This window comes from Helicoverpa armigera, chromosome 13 (assembly GCF_030705265.1).
Source record: "Helicoverpa armigera isolate CAAS_96S chromosome 13, ASM3070526v1, whole genome shotgun sequence".
NCBI lineage: Eukaryota > Metazoa > Arthropoda > Insecta > Lepidoptera > Noctuidae > Helicoverpa > Helicoverpa armigera.
In genome coordinates this window covers 3,081,445-3,101,318 of record NC_087132.1, presented here as the reverse complement: position 1 = coordinate 3,101,318, position 19,874 = coordinate 3,081,445, and the positions used below count along the sequence as shown (strand labels likewise).

The window sequence follows — 19,874 nt, the reverse complement described above, 5'->3', positions numbered from 1 at the left end:
TTAAATATTAATTAATTAAACTTAGGTTTACTTAGACCTAAATTAAGTTAAGTTAGATGCTTAATATTGGACCAACTTGAAAGATATTAATCACTTCATAAATCTTACTGTTATGTACCTACACAACATTTTAGAAGTCACCTCTTATGTCTCAGTTAGTTTCCAATTCGTTTATTCGTAGTGTGACTGCCTCATTGGTCTAGTGGTTGCAAGCGCGACTACTGTGCACGAGGTCTCGGGTTCGATTCCCAGATCAGGACAAAATCGCTTTGTGGGTTTTATTAACTATCATAAAGCAGCCCGTAGTCTGGAAGTTGGTGATTGATACAAACGTGCATCGGAGGAGCACGTTAATGTCAGTCTTGCGCCTGATCTCTCTCCGGTCGTGTCGGATTGCCGTCCCATCGGGCTATGAGAGTGAAGAAATAATGAGTGCACCTGAATGTGCTCAAATGCTCGTGCGTTATAACATGGCCTGCGCAATTGGCTGATCTCTTTATACAAAAACAGCCGCCGAAATCGGTCTTGAACTCCATTATTCGTACTGTGGAGCTCAACGCGACGAAAGACTAAATGGAATAGCTTTGTCAAGCTACTGCACGACTATTTGTAGGCAAACGACAGTTCGGTTGAGTCCATCATTTATTTCGTGTATCTAGGGACATGATGCGTCTATGTCAAGGATGTTCACGATATATTCTAAACCATCGATCATAGTGCGATGAATATCGATGAAAAATGTGTGGTTTATGTCGGTGTAGGTAAGGTTGTTGGTTTATATGGTGTCGTCTATAGGTGTAATGGACCTAGTTCATCATCTGCCTAGCCTTTTTCCAAATATGTTGTAATTGAGGTAAACACAGCTTTTTAAATTGATTTAAGCTTTTTGCTAAGTTGAAATTGAAACACGGGTGATAAGATCAAGCAGTGAAAATAATGAGTGAAAAAATATGACAGATTTACATTTCTGATAGAACTAACACACATTATTTACTTAATGTTAATGTACCCAATAAAGCATTTTGTCACCAGTAATATTGTTAGATTATAAAACAAATCTGAACGTTTACAAATGGATTTGAAAATGTATGCACATAGTTTAAATTTAACATCAGTTCCAAGCGGCGAAAGTATCGCGTGAAGCCTGCGTTTTAATAATAAATTATTCTAAACGGAATATTACGGCTTGATAAAAAAAAGCTCAGAAAACCCACTTCTAGTAATTCACCGTATAAGGATAAAGTATTATGGTACAGAGTTTAAAATAAAATGCTCGGTGCTGCACGATATACAAATAGCTACCACAAAGATTTTTGAAATATTATTTATTCTTCTTAACATAAATATTACAAGTAACAAAAATCTAATTAGAAATAACAGACATGTATTATTGGGGAGTTGGATACGTCACTGCACCTTTCCAGAAAAAAATAAGAAGTGAAGGGAGGGTGTTTGGGTGCTGTCTTTTGTTTTTGATGTTTGAAAAAAGATTGTTTATCATAAACGGTTTGAGTTTGAGTTTTTGAAGTGAAGCAGGTTTTTCCCATTTTATTGCAGTGCGTCTAAAAAACAGGTTTCTGCATAATCGTCCCCATTATTTTAGGAAGTGCACCTTCTGTAAAATCTGTGATGCAATACGGTGAAGACAGTAGCGAGTAGCTATTCTCGTAAGGGACTTAAGCATCATTACATTGGGGTTTATTTTTTTACTGAGGTTCACTGAACAACGCTCGTATGTGCCACGATAAAGATTATAAAATATAAATAAATGTATACACGTGGTTTTAATTCGAGACTTGCTTACTCGTGCGAAGTATTTTTTATAAGTCTCACAACCAGTCTTAGCTAATGGCATTGGGTTGCCCGGGTAACTGGGTTGAGGAGATCAGATAGGCAGTCGCTCATTGTAAAACACTGGTACTGAGCTGCATCCGGTTAGACTGGAAGCCGACCCTAATATAATTGGGAAAGGCTAGGCAAATTATCACGAAACTACGTGTTGTACAAATATCAATATTTTGTTTCCAGATAGCAAATATAGTTAGTGTTTATTTATTATAATGCGAGTAATCAACAATTGTATTTTTAAATACTGCTTCCATTATAATAATAACGTAAAAGCAAACTATTTAATATTACAAATCATAACATTATTTTAAATTAATTATGTGACTATTCAAGTCAAGTGAAAGTCAATTAAGTCTTATTTTATTTTTTAATACTTTACTATAAGTCATGTTAGTATTGATTTTTTTAACACTCCACCAATTGATAAAAAAAACTTCACTTTTCAAATAAAAGACAATGACTTGAACTAAGTGAAACTTTTAAACCATTGTCTAAAATTCGTGAAGTGCTATTAATAATTTTAGTTGTTGCAAAAGTTTCATTATGAGTGATTCCAAAGTTATCTGTGGCAGATGGACCGGCTTAATTTGATCGCTTTCAATTTTGTTTCACATTTAACTCAGTTTTGGCTAATAGACTTAAGGGAATTTTCGAGATTTTAGATTTTTCAAAATATTTTAAAACAGAAATATGCTTATTGTTTTTATGTGCTGCCATTTGAGAAAATATATTTCATTTTACTTATTTTAATAAAGGCGCTTTGAATATATCTCAATTTGATATAAGTGCCTACTGTTATATAATTTCTCTATCTCAATATAAGTTGTTTCTAAAACACTGTTTAATCTGATTTAATTGTATATTCAAAACGATATATAAGTAACTACAGCCTCTTCAGAGGTAGTAAATATACAGGTATAATATTTTTAGTGCCACAAATGAACGTAACAGAACACAGGCAACGACCCACTATCAAAGGCATGTAAATAACAGTCGAAACTCAGCTAATCCATACTATCGGATAGCATTCAACAGCTTAAAGTTGAACGTTCGACCATAGAGCGTAATGTCTATGCGTACGTCATTATGGGCCAGGTGTCCGCCGCTATTTACCGCCCTACTTAGTCAAGAGCGCTGTGGGGGCGTAGTACCAGCCTTATGGATCGGGGGCATTCGGGGGACTCAGTGAGTACCGGAGTGCCGGCCCGCGCGGACGCCTCGCACTCAGCCCGAACACCCACGAAACGAGACACACATACGTAACCGACAGCGCCAGAAAGAGACAACCGCCCCTTTTCAACAGGTCGTTATTGTAACTTCCACTAAATGGTGATTCCGTGCAATAATTCTTACTTCTGTTGTACTTTTATTAAATCGTTCGCTTAAACTTTTATGAGTTTTGCAGTTATGCTTCGGAAGTTACTTTGCTAACGAATTTTACGATTATTTGAGTTTAGTGGGGCATTATGTTTATTGTTGTTCGAGAAGTTTTTGGACTTGCTGTGATTTTAAATGATGATGCGATAAAGTTTTGGATTAAACATTTTACCGTCACAAAGTCACTCAGCTAACAGTGTAACAAAAAATAATATGAACCCCTAAAATAATTTTCAAAAATTACATAAGAAATTTCTGGAATATCATACTAGCAATACTTCAGTGTCGTAAGCAGTACTCCTTATATCTTGTCGATGGCCAGAACATCCCCAGCCACCTGATGATATGTGTCCACAGACAACCATTTATATCAATAAGGAGGGTATTCTGACGTTTATCCTTATGTTATCTCCACTTCTATTACTGGCAAATCTAAGGAGGTTTTATACCCACAAATTCTTGATAAATGACGGTCGCCAACTAGTTGATTTTCTATTCTGTGGGTGTCGTTCGTATCATTTTTGTTCTACCATCTTGGACTATCAATTGTTTGCAAGCTATTTGACCTATTTTTGTAGTGGCCTCTTTAGTTAAAGTAGGAAGGCGTATCGATGCGTTCATTGTGCTTTATTTATAGTGGTTTTTGTGTGAATTGTTTACTGGAAAAGTTTGTAGGTATATATACAAATTGGCGTTACTGAATTTTAATGGTCAAAATTATTTTACTAATATAAATCGTTTAAAATATCTACGTTTATGTGTAAAATATTATATGTTGTGAGTATCAAGAAAAAATACTCCCCGTTCAGTCACACATAAAAATATATTGAAAGGTTTTTAAAACCAATATAATTAGTTTTTATTTGTGCGATCAATATTTACATTTTTAAAGAAAAATAAACGGCGTTAAGATTTTGTTGAAATAAAAATAAGTGCTTCGTAGTCGTAACCTAAAATATGAGGAAGACGGTGCACCTTTTAATTACACGCGAATATACACAAAGGAAATTTTTATATTTTTACGAGCGCTCTTTTCGCTCATAAAAATAATCAGGATTTATCGCATTATTATGGGCAGTTTTAATCTATTTTAAGATGCTATCTTAAAAATATGCTTTGAGATTAATTAATTATAAAGAATATAGCACTGCTAGGTTGGATTAAAATTAAATAACTCTATCCAATTGCCCCAATAAAGCTAATAGACATTCAATATATTTCTCGTATTCAGTGCACAAGCATTGCACTTAATTAATCAATTGAACATGCTACGAGCCTCTACGAACCTCTACGGGCTACGGGCTACGGGCTACGGGCTACGAGCTACGAGCTACACATTTCTGTAGCAGTGCTACGCGGTCTATTCACGAAACTATTAACAGTAGTTGAAGCACTTTGGTAATGTTCAAACAGTTTTTAGTGAAATAAGTGACGGTATAAATAGTGAACGAAGTTTGATTGGACTGAATTTTGTGGAAATTCTTCAGATATTTTGTGCTGTGCTTAGTATGATTCGATAGCGATTTTATCTATAGAGTTATTCGATTAGAGCAAGTTTTTCCAGAGACACCTTTTATTTATCAAAGTTAACAAAATATCCTTTGTTATACATCTTAGTTTTAAGTCATCTTACGGTCATTCATAACATTCTATCTATCTTCTGCTTTTCTTAGTAGAAACAAAAACATCAGCCCCATATAAATAATGTCAAATTCCTGTCGAATCTCTATTAAGAAAAATAACAGATATTGGATTGTATATTGGAAACAGCTCTAAGTATATAGATCCTCACAATCGGCCTCATATTGATTAAACCTACAAACTGAAAACAGACACACGTTAGTAAAACCTTCCATTATTTACAAAGCTATTGTAGTCTAGATCAATAATAACTGTAATTAGTGCCTTCATTATATTGCGGTACAACTCAAAAACTCATTATCAAATCGATTCAACATTTGGCGGTCACGCGATAATCGATTATTAAAATCGAGCTATGTTGCTGTAAGTTTTGAGTCCTTTGTATCATTATACTTCTTAAATGAAAATATACTTAGGGTAGCCTCTAGTAATATTTATGAGCTTAATAATGAACGAAGTATTTAGTTCCGTAGAAAAATTGCATTAACGAAATTTCGCTTTCGCCTACCTATTCTATAATGTTTCATTGAGTTCAGCTCAGCCAATGGTGCTCTTAATCAGCCATATTTTTTCTTAGTATTTCAACTATATTACTTCCATACATATAGATCCCGTTCACCTAATCTAACGCAAAACTCAAGTGCACAAAAACTCAAACTTGCAACAAATTGCAACTATATCCACGTCACACTGGAAGCGATTAAGCTCAGCACAAAGAACAATCATCAAACTAGTCCCGATTGTCGCGAGTTCCATTGTTGAACACTACAACTGATTCCCAGGAGCGCACTTCGAAATCAAGGATCGGTGCACAATGTTTCACTATTCTACATCTTTGTTGCATCCATAGAGTATGGAAAGAGCAGAGATGCTATAATGCAGGTAGGTCAGGCGTCTTCTTCTAGGTCGAATAGGTACGGTGGGCATGACTAAAACGATCAGTTATGTATGAAATTATGAGGAGTTCAAGTTCTTTGAGACATCTGACAATGATTGAAAGGTGGGTTTTGGTGTCTTTTGTAAATTTTGACGTTCGAAAAGTGCTGATTTGCAGCCAATTTTGATGAAACGATTTTTGATTTTTGTGATTGTGATTTAGATTTTTGGTATTTCCAAAAATGGTCGGGTCCAAAGAAGTTGCATAGGAGCCAAGACAGTAATGTTACTTGTACTTTCTTAGCAGATTTTCCGTTATGACACCTCTGCTAGTCATTTTGTTCTCCATGGTTTCACCAATGACAAACAACAGTGACTTACTAGAAGCGCTCGTTTTTCTAAACTAGCAGTTTGCAAGACTTCACAGCGATAAATTCTTAGTGCCATAGACATGTGAGGGTAACAAAAAGGAGAAACACTTCTAGAAGTGTTACCGTGACGTTTGGTAAATGAAGTTGCGACTTGCTCGGACACTACAAACGTACGTGTGACAGAAAGTACGCTTATATACGAGTGTGTACCTATCTATATGTATGTATATCTATTTATAGAATGGTGAGAAGTGAGTTTTGTGTTTACTAAGTAATAAGATACTGGCAGTTGATTGAATTCATTAACGGCGTTTTATGTGTCACGGTGGCCTAGTGGGTAAAGAACCAACCTTTCGAGTATGAGGGTGTAGGTTCGATTCCAGGGTCAGGCAAGTACCAATGCAACTTTTCTAAGTTTGTATGTACTTTCTAAGTATACTTAGACACCAATGGCTGATAAAAAGGTGAAGGAAAACATCTTGAGGAAACCTGGACTATAAAGTCTGAAATCACCAACCCGCATTGAGCAAGCGTGGTGATTAATGCTCAATCCTTCTCCATGTGAGAGGAGGCCTGTGCCCAGCAGTGGGACGATAAAAAGGCTGTAACAGTAACAGTAACAGTTTTATGTGTCAGTTGAATCTTAAAAATCGAAATGTTTTGGATTACTTACTTCTACTATAGTGTAATGATGAAATTTGTATACGGTGTGTCCCAAATCTTAACGGGAAAGGGCGAAAGGCTAAACTATTAAGAGGTTATACCATTACTTAGGTAGTTCCAACACTTAACGGAAATTTCCGTTTGAAGAATAACATGTCAAAACCCATATTTTAAAAAAATGTATTCCAATCGTATCCTTCTGAATTAATTATAATCAAGGTTGACCTAAATCTTTACACATCGACCTTTTTTATGAGGAAAACCACAGACCTACGTCACATTTGACAGATCTATATCAAATGCAAGGGTGCATTTTAAAGTACGACCAATAAAAAAAGGGACAAATCAACAATCCATTTCGGCATACAACCTATAAATTCGTCCACTCACAACCAATTCTACGCAATGAATATCGCGAAACTGTCAAAACGGAACCTTTTTGCTGTGATTGTGTTACGCCAATTTGAAACTGGCCATCGGTACCAAGAATTCGAATTTCGAAATCGCTTTTGCCATCAAAGCCTGTGTATATTTATGGGAATGCATTACAAAGTTTTACATTTTTTATTACTAAGCGTGCGAGTTGGTCTCGAATGTTCCAGTGCAGTTGGAAGCTGATTACAAATTTAAATGGGATTCGTATGGTAACGCGTATCGTGGGCTTTGAGTTACTTACTTTGTTTTTTTTCGCCAGTTTTTACGTTGAAATGTTGGAGGTTTAATGTATGCGTAGCGTGGCTATCTTAATTGAGATATTTTTGTTTAGGAATTAAAACGGCTAGTTGCAAAAAAATTAAACTATATAGAGTAATTTTAATTTAATTTTCCGTTATATAAATGATTCTAACAATACAAATGAACCCAAACACTGAAACAGGCAAAAGTTAATCAAATTGTACTAAATAATAATTACCGAAATATAATAGTACTGCCGGGTAGCCTTCATTATATTAAGATGAGATGTTCCCAATGATGTTGAAAGATAAGACGTTAAGACAGTCGGGATTAGGTTCACTCTTGTTATTTAATTTGTCCGTCAATCAACTGATTGGACGGTGTATCTTCAAAGTAATTGCCGCTTCCTTTGATAAGGGCTTATACAATTCCTACTTCCTGATACTGTATATTGTTTTGAAATAAATAATTTCTTATCATTTTTAAATACAGGATAGTATTTCATCAATTCTGGTGGGTTGTGAGGAGATATGTTTATTTCAAAATATTTCATTTTAAAACATACCCTGATGAGCATCAAAATTAACGGTAAAACTAAACTTCATCTTGAAAATTATTTCCTTGCTATAATCACGAATCCTCAGAAAATAGATTCTGATCGGACTCTTAGAGATGTGATATAATCATTCAAGGATATTTGAAAATATTCGGAAGAATACGACATGCCAATTTAAACAGAAAATAAACAAATAAACATCACAAAAAAAATCAGGCAAACATAATCTCCAAACGCTCCATAATTCCCGCATTATCAAACATTTATTCCGCAAAATAAGTCGGTAGTCAGAAAAAACAGTATTAATACACTTATTTCTACTTGTTGAATACGGCTGCAAACATTGATAACGTATGCTAAATATATTCATACTCTTACGTCTCTGGAACTCGCTCGGTGCACAGATTAAAAAGAATCTCGTGTTATCTCTGGTTGGAGTATATTTGCTTGTGAAATTATGTTGGTTTACTTTCTTGTTAATGTTGTGAATTTTTAAGTGACTTTATTATGTCTCTTATGGTTTAAAGCAATACATACATTTAAATTAATATGATGACAGGACATAGCAAAGTTAAATTATAAGCTACTTTCGCAGCAATGTGTACCTCTAATGTGATGCAGACTAATTCAATATTAACTAAATAAATCAAGTCGATTCCAACACTAAATAGGTTTGGGACCATTAAGGTTACAAACAAACAAACAGACTAAATCCTTATTTTTTTTACTAGCAAACATTATCATTCTTCTATACGCCATAGATCAATCACTGTAATTTAATACACACTTAGCCCCACATATGACGTCAAACACTAAAATAGCCCCACTTTAATATACTAGGGCTCGTAATCACCCAATTATGGCTAACGTATGTATGTCTAATTACTATCCATTGTATGAGAACCATGGAAAATAGAATGACGAGCGGAGTTGCCATAACAGAAATCTCTTAAGAAAGCTGCGTCGCCCAAATGGGAGTGTGGGGAGGATGCGGAACGCTACTTTCACCGCCCTTTTTTGTAGAACCCGAGCGTTTTTTTTTTTTTTTTGTAAAACCGATTTTTTGACAGTATCTCAAGAAACTCGCACTAATCGTTAGTTCACTCGCTCACCGCACTTGTTTGACCCAGAAGAAGGCGCTTAACCTACCTGCCTTATGACACCTCTTTTTTGTGATGGGAAATCATCAAATGACTCCTCCCGCTGTGGGTTAGCAGTGCGAGGGAGTGTCAGACTCTTACTGACTAAAACCCATCATGTTCCTTCGTAGGCTTTTATGTACCAGGGCCGCGGTAACTCTTTCGAACAATCCCGCAGTCGCCTTGTAGCACCTCCGCTCATCTTTCCTTCCTCCTTGATAAGAACAGTTGGAAACAAAAGAACATTGCTATGAGGAACCAACACCATTAATCTACGTACTAATGGTATAACAGAGACATAAACTACCCTCTTTGTTTCTTCCTAGAATTTGTTGCGAAGTCTGATATAATAAACTGACTTGTATAAATAAAATATGTAGTGTAGTGCGAATTCTCAGTTTTGAATAGTGTCTTCTTCTTGGTCTAGGATGCTAAGCTATTTAACTTACTGTTTGGTTTAATCAAAATAAATCCAGCCGTTAAAATAACATTGAGGAACAAATAATATAAGATATTCAAAACCCAAAATTACAAACTTTGACCAATTTAGACTAAAATTACATGTTTATGAGAAATCTTTTGTAATTTGTATGTGATAAAATACACTATTTTCCATTTTTTTCCGTCGTGGAAATCAAACCTCAAGACCTCATACTATTGGACATTCGACTTGAAAATACAGACAAACGTATTTCCCAAACTATAGGTACTTACAGAACAATCACTTATACCTTTTCCTAGAAAAAATATCCGACAAACCAACGTAAACAGGCCGGGTCGAGTTTTTGCGCGATAACAAAATAATTTCATCGAATACCCATACCCTTTATTCATAAAAATATTTTTATAAAGGCTCATAAATCTTACCTGTCATTATCATATTCCATATTCTTTTCATTATAAGAAGACGGCCATCGATTTATAGAGCTGCGTACATAAAGAACGTTCTACGAAAGATTTTGTTTACAAGAACAAAGTGATTAATTGATTTTTGAAATTATTTAAGTTTAATCGATAACATCTTTGATTTTGAGTCTTAAAATAGACTTGATTAACTAATTTGATTTTGATTTTCAAGTTAATGGAGTGAAACCAAATACGAATAGCCAGATTTCCCATGGAATGGTTTGCAACTGTATTATTTGCAAACCGTTTAGTGTTTTGGCACTTTGCCTGATTCTGAGTCAAGAGGTTGATTTAACATGAATATCTGCTTGTTATTAATATTTAATTATAGGCCTAGAATATTGGTACTTAATAGCTTGTCTGGCACTGTATATTTTACCACCAGTCAGATATTTTATGTAATAGTGATGGTTAATAAGAGACTTCAAATCAATGAAACCAAAAAAAACTATCACAAACATTATTTAATAATATCCTTTCACACAAAACATTAATTCATAAACGTTTAAAGAGCCTTAAAATTGAATACGACATGAATCAGAAAGCGGTACTCAAGACATTTAATTGAGCGAAGATACTATTTCGAACAAGCAACTCATTATATTGCTCTTTCCAATTACAGACTGTTGCTCTCGTGTAAACAAAGCTTATAAAATAGTACTGGGCTTAAAGTACACACTGCAAACTTTTAGTCGGCCGATAGTTTGTTTGGACTCATAAATCAGGAAGAAGATGAATGATAGTATGCACGCACATGGTAAAGATTAGGTATTTAGCCGGTTTGAGACCGACTGAAAACTTTAATTGGAATCAAAATTTTCTTGACGCTTCCCGTGACCAAAAGGTAATGCTGCCAGCCTCTTGGGTACGCTCCCAGTCAACATCGACGAGGATAATTTTTTTGACGCCTTTTAGTTTTAGTTTTTTTTTACCAGAATATGTTTTTATCGTTATTGCAGTTTTTTGTAAATACCTAATTCTAATGAATAATTTTCTTTAAAAATAATTTGCCAACCATCAGACCAACTGTTGGCCGACTGTTTAGTCTCCAGTATGCGCTTAGACATTTAGTTGAAGTTCCGTAATGCCGGTCTGAACTAAGCTTAATTATGTACTGGTTAGGATTCTAGTTTTCAAGCAACGCTGTTTGGATCCATTTGGGTTAGGTTTGCCTCATTAGATTTTCGTTGCTGAAAGTACTGTTAGTCGTGAATTTAAGAATGACTTTCAGGTTACTTTGGGTATTGTGGAGCTGATTTAAATGCTTGGTTTAGTCACGATAAAGGAACTCGTGGATAAGAAACGCGTAATGCGATCGGTACGTCGATAGTGACGAGTTCCTCTAGTCTGTGTTTCGGAAAGTCCGGAAAGTGATTGATCCCGACTGTTATCTTTAGTTTTATTTACTTTTCGAGGGCCGCGATAATCTGAAAATAGATATAAAAAAGTGGCACTAGATGAAATTTGTATGTGACGCGGAGGAATGAGAGTCATGTTGCGAGGAAGGTGATGAATATGAACGTGGATGAATATAATGGAAGAGGAAGACCAAAGAAACGATGAATGGATTGTGTGAAAGTAGATATGGTAAGAAAGGATGTTACTTTTGAGATGACGGCAGATAGAAGAGTATGGAAGGAAAAAACATGCTGCGCCGACCCTAAATCAAAATTGGGATAAGGGCAGGAGGAAGAGATGAGATTTGTATGGTTAATACTTATAAACAAATTAACAAACTTGATTTTTAATTTATATCTACTCTTTTTCTCAAATAGAGAGAGGTTTAATAAGTGCAGAGTGCCCGTGTCAAAAAAAACAAACCGACTAACAAATTGTGGTGCTAGCCTTTCCTCGTTATTTGCAAATACAGAGCAAAAGACCCAAGTGATTACTTCCATTTTAAAAGTAGGTACACTATCGTTTGTGCTTTCGTAATTTAAATTCTCCCGTGGAATGGAAATATTTGCCGTTCCACGAAATCGAAGCCATGTGTTGATAACATTCCCAAAAGAATAAAGTTCACTAGTATTGTAACTACGTAATTTATGTAGTTCTCTGTAGGTTTAAAATACAGTATCATACACTATAGTTGATTAAACAAAAATTGTGTACATATCGAAAAATGTTAAAGTCCCAAATGAATTTGGTGGTTTGTACACTGTCAAACGGGTGACGTTATAGCTAATAGCTAATGTTTGCAGATACAAACTTATGCGAAAATAATGAATCAAGAGTAAAGTTAACCAGATACTTTTCAATAACAATCGAGTCAAATCGATAAAATATCTTACACGATTCCATCAACATAGAATCTAGACATACCATCTCCTATTTCGAATAGTCTGACCTGACCCATTTGACATCCCTCGAAGACTTTGTTTCATCATGAATTATTCAACAGAAACAAATAAATATATTCTCAAGACTCCCAAAGGGACATGCGGTACAGTAAATGGGACAAAGAGATATTTTTTAGATTAAAATAAGGCTCACACTGTGTTGCTATGATATTACGTGGTTGATAGATGGGTGTCATATGTTTTTGGGGACTTTGTGCTATGTTTGTGACGACCTTTAGATTAAAGGTTAATAAAGGTACAATAAGTACACTTTAGGTACCTACAACTACCCTCGACGTAACGCTTCTATCAAAATTTGCATTTGCTTTAATTAATAAATCATTACAATAATTTTAGACACAAATTACGTTCAGCTTTTTTCAAAGCGTTTTAGATGCGTTTTTACTTATTTTTTCTTTATGTTTTTAAACTAGATTAGTTAGTTATCAAAATATTTGGTCGTCAGCATTTAAAGCAGGCATTAACGAAAGTACTTTTTCAGTGCAGTTCACGCCCGTCATATCGTACGCTTACGATATCGCCTTCGAACCTTTAGTTATCGCATGGGGTGATGAGGGGTGCAAAATATCCCTCGCGGGTACGTGCTATTGAATACGCAACGTTATGGGTTATTTTACGGTCCTTTGTCATGCTTGTTGACAGTTAATAATACATATATTTTAATGCTAAAGTTATTGATTTTGTGCGATCTGGCTCTGTAAATTGGAATAAATATAATTTTAGAAACATAATGGTGACTGAAATTATTCTTAAGGTTATTGTTTAACAGTTCAGTCCTTATAAAATTAACGTGTAATATATACTAGTCTTGATAAAACATAATTACAAAAAAAAAACATTGGATTTAGCCTTTACAGCTTTATTATTATTAAAGATCACAGATTAATTACCACAAAAGAAAGATATCCAACCAAAAAGATTCACAATGTGATTGTGATGTAATAAACCTCTGTCTAGTCGTTCATTGTTCTGTGGTGGAGCAACAAGTAAGGTTGTAACGACCTACATTTGAGCACGCCCTTTCGATATAAAATGTCACTCCGAGTTACATTGGAAGACGGTGCTTTATAACCTGAGCAAACGACGAGGGCCCAAGTAAACATCTTGGCTAATTAAATGGCTCTAATTTGTTTACTGAGACACTACACTTCTTGCAGAATAATGGTTTTATTATTTGAGTAATTTGCGTCGACGTTCTTGAGTGTAAACGATTGATTGTCAGCTGTTTCTGTGTTTGTTTGTGATTGACTTATGGATTCAATTGTTTTACGGTTTACAATGTTTACTTTGGAATAAGAAGGCACTTATTTGATTTTGCTTATTTAATAAAATAACGCTGGATGGCAAATGTGACACGGGACCCGTGATCGATATTTAAATTATCATCTCTTCTTCTAAATTATGAATGATCGATTATATTATACTTAGGTTCAAATCCAGTTTTCGGGTAAATATCTACGAGTAACAAGGACACCATTTATATTGACTTAAGATTTCTGTGTCCTGGATTATTTTTTCCTAGAGACAGCAACAATACACTTCCACAAAATTAAACACATCCACCTAAATACACAAATTGCAAATAAAACGAGTTATGGCAGCAACATTTTTATCATGCTATCCGTGCAATGATGGAACGGTAAACTCTTAACAAGGTTGTAGGAAGTTAATTAGCAAAGTTGCTTATATCAGGCTGGATCCAGGTGGAGCTTCGACTTTACACCGCATGAGTTCCCAACAAACTTCTCATCCACGTACTGAATATACATGAAATATGCGTAAATTATGTATTGTGTTTAAAAGGGCGTTTATTAATTTTGTTGCTAAGGAAATTGTGTACTTATTTCTGCTGATTAAGGTATATTTTTCAATGTCACAATTTGATATTGAAGATGGTATTTATTCAATTTTGAATTTTCCTTATCATAATAATAGGGATGATTGATCACAAATCATTTTTTTTTATCAGATCTTTCTCCTGATCAGAAATTATTGATTTCTAAATCACTACTTCTTACTTTATACCTTCTAATGAACTGCCAATAATGTTTAAACTAGTTCATAGTAGGTAGGTATACTAAGTGATTTTGTAGAACGAGAGCCAATCTCTAATCTAATCTCTAGAGCCCGACTACCGGGTAATACAGGTATTCTAATCCGAGCTAATGAAGTAAGCCTGTTAGAGCTAAAAGGAATTACTTCGAGTTTCTAAGATTTTCTTTAAAAAACCAGTATGCTTTAAACTAGAGGCTAGTAAGATAGTGAAGTAATTGATCAGAAGGTTTAACAAGTTTTTTGGATGTAGCCGATAAAAATTAACTACATTACTGTTCCAAAAAATATCTGGATCTGTCAAGAACATTGATATTTTATTGTGCTTATAAGTAGATTATAAACATAATATTTGGACACTAATTCGGTAGAATGTTATGATACCTACTACTTTTCTTAAAACAACTGATCTAAGTATATTCTGACAAATATGTTTTTCTTTTTTACACAGCCTTTATAATTATTGAAAACAAAAGGAAATAGAACGTGAAAAATACTTAACGCCAATATTTTTTATTAATAATGTCTTATTACATTTCTCATTTCGACTCGAATAATGTGTACAATTATTTATTTATTGTTTTATAATTTTACATATTGTTTGTAAACGTGCAAAGCCTGTAGGTGAGGCAGCCCTAAACAAGTTTGACGGTAACTAATAGCTTTCATACGACAATGAGGACACATTGTCAAGGAATAATATCGCCCACGTTAATAAATAAACTGAGCTGCTTATAAATAACGTGAATAACAAGTCAAGGTCATTCTCGAGTTCAAATCAGTTGACAAAATAATAAATATTCGTTTGCTTTCAAAAATATGTCGTGGCAGTTGACATGAATAAAATAATTGTTCTTAATTTTAAATTTTTTTATCTCCAACAGATTATTTTTAATAAATACCTAATTTGTGATTAATGTATTTGATACTCCTATAAAGAATTGGACGTCGTAAATAGACTTGAACGGTATACGTGGTAGGTATTTCATGTCAAATCAAATTGTTACGCTATGATCGATATTCTTAAACTATGATTATAATAGCCCAAACACGTGTTCCTAATGATATGTTATCCATTCAGTAGGTACCTACTTCACAAAAACTGTAGGTATGTCTGCCAATGAATTTGGTTTTTTTGTTAATACAGAACAGGTTTGCTATAAAAAGACTGGAAAAATGGAGGCTACTTATTACTGCATAAGTAAGCATTTTTTTATAGGATACATCAATTAAGTAGCTTTCTCGGTCTGTTACAATCAAAACCACAGCAAAGAACTGGTATAATTGTAATTACTAATAGAATGGCACGTGTTATAGACTGAAACATTTAAATTATGTAAAATGGAATAGCCGTGGCAACATGATACGAAATTATCATGATATCGGATACCAATTAAACGAGCCATTTTACACTATGTTAGCTGTATTGATAATAATAATTATTCTCTTTACATATTCGTGCGTATATTAAATGTGGTGTTTACACTTCCATTGAAATTAAAGCTTGTGTAATACATTAAATATGATTGAATTACTTTAGTGCGGTAATACAAGTATGTCATTCGTTGCAGATGTAGAAAATTTTTAGTTTTTTCATTGTATCTTTTGTGCTTTGATTTTAACACTTTTTCTAATTTATAAAAAAAAAAAACAGTTTTAAGTCTTAGCTACAGTTTTAAAATGATATTAAATGTTCTTTGCGCCCATTACTATTAAGAACAATTATAATCTGAACTGAAAAGATTGTATTTTGCAGTGATGCATACCTTTATAGTGGCTTTAGAATATACAGCATTTAATTATAAACATCATAATTTTTCACTCAATTGTGTACCAACGCAACGTTGCGATGCTCCAGTCATTTGTTTCATCAGTTTTCACGGCACCTGTTTATAAGCATGTTGCTGAGTAATGCTGACTAGCCCTCAGAAATCCTTCGATTATTGATTGACAAAGGACCAGGTCAGATAGGACCTTGGTAAAAAAGGGCCTAATAATATGTAGAAAATTCCATTATGAATTAAGGTTGTCTTGTTCGAATGACATTTTTGAATGTTGCTAGAGACTTTGACACTGTAGTGAACTTTCAGGAAGAAAATTAACTCCTAAAGTACTTTAAAGTACAGTACTATAAATGAGCTTGTAATTATTTATTAAGTAAGAATCATACTGTAAATCGTCTCAGAACGATAGGTCGATACGGGTAAATTACAATCCGATTGCGACTTAATACATTTTCTACGACCTTTAGTATTTTTCCAAACACAATGTAAATGTAATCTATATTAAACTAATAATGACAATTAAGTGTTGTGATTGACGAAAACGTATATACTTCGACTTTGATTGAGGTCGACTATTATAACGGCCTTTGTCGAATGAGGATGTCACTGTCCATTCTGATTATTAAATATGTAGGACTATTTCCAAGAGGTCAATTATTTTCGGTTTTATGGAACTGTAAATTATTAGGTCAGTCAATATTCTTGGTCGGGTGTGTATTATAGGGATTTATGTAATAAGGAACTAAAAACTAAACATATAACAATTTGAAATACCATTGTTCGTCATATATATAGCCGCGCGTATTTTTTTATCTAACTTTATCTACTCATTCGGACCTACATATTTACAAAAATTAAAAAGTCATTAATTTTAATTGTAAAAATAATTAGATTTTGGAACTCATTCGGATAAATAGACAAACATATTTTTCGAAGAATAAGCAAAGAAATACTGATCATCAGTCTAGGAGTAAACAAATATTTCTTTAATGTAGGTATCGATTTCTTCGAAGAGCTAGCTCGTAAAGCCAGAGGTTCTTAGCTTGATCCTTCAAGAAGAATCATTTTACCATTTTACTACCTCCTGAGAGTGAAGTTATAAAAAGTGCACCTGCGATTGATGCATAGCCTGCGTCATAAAATCCGTGCAGCTACGGGATATTTCGTTGATTTTAAACATGGAGAACAATATGACTAGCGGAGATGCCATAACGTGATGAAAATCTCCTAAGAAATTTGCTAAAAGAGCGGGAGATGAGGAATGGTTACTGTCTCTTTTTTGGACCCGCAAATTTCTTGTAATAGAAAAATCGTTGACAGATGAATCCGAACACGTCTTTAGTTTACTCGTAATTGAAACTGACCATATCTGTCGTGCCCACCGCATGTATTTGACCTAGAAGAAGGCGTTTGACCTACCTGTAAAGACATCTCTGCTCATCTTTCCTTACTCCATGCTTGTAAAACATGACTGAAATTCGATCTCGGACGTTTTACCATCATTTTAAGCCAACAGTAATTTATTGCATGTTCACGGAATTCCGTTCAACAAACAAACGAATGGTCGGTAAAGTTTCATTCATTACAGTCTTTGTCACAACAATGTTTTCTGTTCGTAAATTGGGTAAAATCAACTGTGATGGAAATTTAACTTTGTTTGTTCTGTGTAAGCGTATATGAACGAATGGGAGGCGGTTATTTAAAGGAATAAATATGTGATATTTTGTTACAAAATTGAAGACATGTTACTATTACATTTTCTTAGGTTTTACAATGTAAGTACTTATGTATTCTTTTATGTACTTCTTTGTGTATTTTTTAGTATGTACTACCTATACTCTTTATGTTCTTCATTATGTACCGACTTACATACTTCTTGATATATTTCCTAGATCATATTCTGTGTATTACCTTTATATACTCTTTCTATATACTCCCGTGTGCCTAAATAACCCATGTGTTAGACGTAACGTAGGTATGTTATTTTCATTATTTACATATTCACTATTTTCTTGGAAGTATCTAAAATAATCTTATCTCACGATCTTTGTTATTTCGCAGTAGTTAATCGTTTAATAGACACCTCTATTAAAGTTAATGTAGTCTTAAAAACTATCTCTTTTTCCCTAAACGTTTACTGCACTTCAGATTTTTTGTTAAGCAAACTTTTAGTTTGTAGCACGTTCAAAGTATAAAGTTGAAGAAGTGTTTTAAGTTATAAGCGCTTTAAAATAATATTTGTGTTCAAGTACATTTTTAAATAAGCAACGCCGGCGTTTAGCTTGCAACATAAAAAACACGGGATACTTGTTAATGATTCCATATTTTTAAGCTGTACTTTTGGCTCAAAAATACGAGTTAGCTAAAATAATATAAAAAGCAAGGAATAATTTGTGATAAAATTGTTACCAAAAATACCTTCTATCATTTCTAAGATACTTATCAAAAGATTACTAGTTAGAAGTGTCTGTTTAGCACATCAAACGATAAAGACACTTTTATTTTTCGATCTATACTCAGAAAATATTCTAAACAAAAAATCCAATTTATACCAAAATCTGTGATAGGACTTTCTTCACAAGCACTACGGATTACTTATAAATAATGACTGATATATTTTTTGATCCAATGTTTTTCATGTTTCGCTAATACAGTAAGCCAAAAAAACCGGCCAAGTGCGAGTCGGACTCGCGCACGAAGGGTTCCGTACCAGAGCAAAAATGTGCAAAAAGATTACGTTTGTTGTATGGGAGCCCCCAAAATATTGATTTTATTCTAGTTTTTACATCATCTGTGAAAATTTCAACTCTCTAACTATCACGGTGCATGAGATACAGCCTGATGACAGATGGACGGACGGACGGACGGACGGACAGAGGAGCGAAAACAATAGGGTCCCGTTTTAGCCTTTGGGTACGGAACCCTAAAAACTTCTGAGATATTGTATAAAGTTAGAAAAAAATATATCGTAACGGGATTAGTTCGATCCATTTTTGTTAGAGCCCAAGCATCAATCTCTTATCTAGTATTAGGTACTTGGTTTACTTCAAGCGAGGCAGTGGCTTATGGCCGACAATAATGGAAACCATTTTTTCTCGTTGTTTGAGATTTTAGTAGATTATATTGAGTTAGTCGTTGATCTACTGGTAGAAGTGCTGTTGAATGTGAAATATTGACTTTATTAGTCGTGCAATGAAATTATTTATTAATTCTAAAAAGTTGTTTTGTTACTGAATACTGGTGGCATAAGGATCGCTCTTAATTATAAAAACACTTGAAAATGCATATACATTAATACTGATTTAATAACGTACACTATCCGCATAAAGGTACGTTTTGAATGCTGGTTGCCTACTGCAAATCCCAAAATTGGATCGAAGCAGCACGCGCAGTCGCTCTCAGATATCGAATGACTTTATTTAGTCGCTTCAAGAGCGCTCGGCAACTGGCTTTCAAAACGCACCTTAACTTATCTAAATCTGAAATCGAATACCTACTCATCCAACAATCGATTCAATCAATACAAACAAACACGCTATCGCTTGGACTACCCCCGCGAACACTGTGACAACAGCACAACGTTGCAAGGAGTACATCACTTGGTATCTAGCTAATAAACCGGGGTT

The 19,874-nt window shown here is 34.1% G+C and overlaps 1 protein-coding gene across 2 annotated transcripts in view; it reads left to right on the top strand.

The window, feature by feature from the left end:
• Window positions 1–3,032: 3,032 nt before the first annotated feature.
• Window positions 3,033–19,874, top strand: part of LOC110384446 (uncharacterized) — a 78,053-nt gene continuing 61,211 nt past the window's right edge. Inside the window, exon 1 of one of the 2 annotated variants that reach the window (XM_064037664.1) lies at window positions 3,033–3,151. The gene's annotated coding sequence lies outside the window, so the exon portion shown is untranslated. Of the gene's footprint in view, window positions 3,178–19,874 lie in introns of both variants that reach the window. The other variant, XM_064037665.1, reaches the window with a different exon arrangement.